A 3,993-nucleotide genomic window follows, 5' to 3' on the forward strand; every position below is an offset into this window, starting at 1 on the left:
CATCTGGAGAGAGGGGAGGCTGAGGGAAGTTGTGGCAGCAGTGAGAAGGCCACCTGCTACTGGGGATTCCCTGCACAAGAGCAATAAAAGCATCAGGAGCTGGCAGGTCTACAGACCCTGCCCCTCCATATGCAACAGCACCACAGGGACTTGGTACCAGGGCCCAGGCATTTGCTTCCCAGCTGGTAGCTAAGCAGCCTGTGTTGCTGTTCTCACTCTGAAGGTGGTTAAGCATTGGGAATGGCTACCTAGAGAGGTTTTGGGGGTTGGACTAGATAACTTCTTGTGGTTTCTTCCATCCCATGATTCTGTGACTATCCTAAGCATCCCATCTGGGCACTCTGGCAAGAAGAGGCAGTATGAAAGGTTTGTTTTTTAATAATGTTTGGCTGCACACCATGTCTTCACAGAGTCCAAACCTGGCCTGGATTGTTTCACATATCAGTGGAATTTCCTAACAGCCCTGTGACTTTTGGTGCTTGACAGAAAGCCCAGTCCAGTGGACTGGCCACAAGAGTAGAGGTCAGGATCTGCTGGTTTTCCTCCCAGGGCTGCTGTGGGAGCTAGGGTAAGTCTTCAGGTCTGCTCCACCTCCTGCTCCTGGTTGAACAATTGTGTCACGGACTGTCTCTTCTTATGGATATATATCTTTCAGTCTCAGGTCATTGCCCTAATAATGCTACTTGCTCTAGCCCCATTGTCAGGTTTTCTGGACAGCCTTTGAGGCTTCGTCCCTGCCGTTGGTACAGCGGGGGGTTGTGGTCTCATCTTCTGCACTGGACTTTGCTATCATCACTCTGGAACCTATTATCCCACACCGAGTTCCCTAGAAACCACCCATTCACTCCAGCCCCTCCAACTCCTATTTCTACGTGAGCATCAGACACCTCAGAGAAGCACAGCTGCCAAAACCCCAGCTTGTGCACTCTGAGCTTTTAGTCTCAATATAATAATAGCCTGTACAACCTGAAACCTGCATACCACCTGCTGACCTGAATCCCACTGCAACATCAAACACTAGTGACCATCTTCAGAAACAAGTGAGCAGAGGCATTTTTCTCCCTGGGGATGGGGCCTATGTTCTTGCCGTTATATGATCAGATTGCAAGCTCAACTCCTTCAAGAGCCAGGTTTAAATAAACCACGTCACTACTGAGATCTGGGGCTGCAGGACAGAATTAAACTAGTTCGAACAGCAGCTGGGCTAGCAGCACAGCTGGACCGATGTGCCATCAGTACCCTCTACTGGTCAAGATGTGCAACAGGAATGAGCAAGGAAAGTACTCTTGAGGGGGCATATTTGACACATTAGGGGTGAAAAAAGCACAAAAGCAAAGATATTTTAGTTCATACCGCAAGAATTGGGCCATGTTCCCTCCTGCAGAAGAGAGAGCACCATAGAAAAAGCCAGCACTGCCATAATGCCTACGCCAGCAGGTAGTTGTGACACTGCTCAGCGCCTCAGTTTATCTCATCCTCCCTTGTTGCACTTGTTTGCATGTCCTACCCAGTGCACACTTGTGAGCTCCTTGAGGCAGAGGTTGTATTATTTGCTACTTGTCTCTGTAGTGTCTTAATCCCTGGAGTAGGGTACGTAATACTCCAATTATGGAGCTGTCAATCACAGCTCTATAGCTGAGGATGTGTGATGGTTGCCCTGAAACAAAAACAATCTTATTAGTCAGGGGTAAAACATACAATGCAATCCGCTCCTAGGGAAGGAGTTGTTTTCCCAGAAAGGAGTATGGGATGGCTTCACTATAACGCCATTTGCTAATCACTATAAAACAAAACTATTCAGGGCTGCCAGCGTGCTCAGCTATAAGGAGAGTGTCAGTAATCCAAGCTTATGAAAGGCTGGTTCCACTCAAGAAGAAACTATTGGCAATTTCTTCTCTCTCTCGTTGTATATGAAAACCAGGTCATTAGCACCACTAGCCCATCTCAAGAAGACAATTCTATCTCACGCTTCCCGTTTCACTGCCATGCAAACCTTGGTTTTTCTGTGGGATGGAGCTATAGGTGTGGACACGTAACATTTAGTCCAGCGGTTCCCAGTCTGTGGTACGGATACCACCAGTAGTATGGGTACCACCAGTGGTACACAGACAGCCTGCCAGTGGTACATGTTAACAGATTTATTATAATTACTTTATATGAGAAAAATTTGCTGGTGGTACTTAAGGTTAGGGCCATCCCTAGGGGGGCACGAATCGGGGTGACTACCCCGGGCCCTGCGCTTTGGGGGGCTCCATGGACAGTGCCGTACAGGTCCCGCCACACACTGCCAACTCCATGCTCTGGCCGCTCACACCCCCACCTCCCCGCTCCAGCCGCTTGCCGCCCCCCAGCCCCCCATGGGCTGATATGCCCTGGGCCCTACACACCGCTAGGGATGGCTCTGCTTAAGGTTGTATCATTTTAAATTGGTGGTGCACAATCTGATAGTCTGGGAACTGTTGATTTAGTCTATTTTAAACCTGAAACAGAGACATACAAGCCCTGATAAACTTGTTTAAAGCCACCTGGAATGGCTCAAAAGTGTACCTGAAAAATCAAGTACTCCTGTGAAGCAACACAATGTGAACCGGGTATATTATGTGTGGACAAGCAATCTGTGACATGGGTTTGATCGGTCCTCCAGGCAACCTACACTGCATTGCTCCTCATCCCTGCTCACCCCCTGCAACTGGCTGCTCTGGTCTGCAGCCAGAACCTTACTGCCCCCTTTTCCCACTTTTGTTGGCACTTTTTCTCAATGAGCTCCCTTGCACTGCATGGTCAATAAAAGCTTTCTTTCTGCCAACCACCTATGTTCTCATTCCCTGCTTGACTGTGGTCTCCTATGATGGCCCAGACCCTGGGAAGCCCAAAGTGTGGATGCAAACATTTCTCCTCCCTCCCCTGCACTCCTCTGGCCACCCAAGTCAGGCAAGCACACTGCAGAATTTGGTCGAATGCAGGCTAGTGAACTGTACTGAACTCATGTTTAAGAGAGAAGGGAAAGTAGAAAAGTGAAAATGTGCCAGCCCTTGGCCTCTTTCCTCATGTCCCTCAAGTCTCTGGGATTGGAAGAAATCACTTGGTTTCCCACACAAGCACACCGGCGATTCCTGAAGCCTGGGTGCTTGGTAGCTGGGGCAGCCTGGCTGACACCCACCCCGTGATGGGAATGGAGGATCCTCATAAAGCACCCCCTAATCCCAGAGCATGCAAGCCCTCACCCAACCCCAAGTCAGGCAAGCACACTGCAGACTTCAGTCAGCTGCACATTACTGCACTCACTTTTAGGAAGGAAAGGAAAGCCAAAAAGTGAAAGCATCCCCAGGCACTCACCTTTTTGGGACCCCCAAAGCATGGGAGCAAACCCTCCCAACTCCCCCATGTCCAGGCCTGCTGGGCTGTGTGCTCTCTCCTGCCCACTACTGTCAGAGCCTTCACTGTCTAAAAGGTGACTGCTTGATCTGCAAGTCTGGACCACTATACGTGTGGGATCGCTGAGCTGCAGCTGCTGTCAACCAATTCCCAATCAGTGACATTTGGGAAGTGTTATTGCTACCGGTGTCTGCACCCTAAAATTATTGTCCTACAGGCAAGGTAACAACTGACTTTCTACCAGAAGGCCCGTTCTGAGCCCTCTACAACCCTTGCTCCCCTCCTCCCACCCCGCAGATACACATATCAAATCAACTTCAAAACTGGGAAAAAGGGAGAGACTCTTCTGTAAACTTTGGGTATCTGATTAATCTCACTAGGAGACTGAGATGAGTTTCAGGGCAAAAGAAACTCAAGAGCATTTATCCACCCACTTCATGGGGTCTAGATAAAACAGAAGCCAGCTCTGAAACACTTTCCCTCTGTCCAGCTCTGGCAGAAGGTGATAAAATGCTTTGTTCCCCTTTTAACACCTCAGCAAACCAGTCAGGGGAACTGTTTTTTTCCCCATTTCCTGACCCGAGCAGCTTTCTGCTAATTCCCCACATCCCCAGTTCA

Source organism: Alligator sinensis, unplaced genomic scaffold, assembly GCF_000455745.1.
Source record: "Alligator sinensis unplaced genomic scaffold, ASM45574v1 scaffold800_1, whole genome shotgun sequence".
NCBI classification, from domain to species: Eukaryota; Metazoa; Chordata; order Crocodylia; family Alligatoridae; genus Alligator; species Alligator sinensis.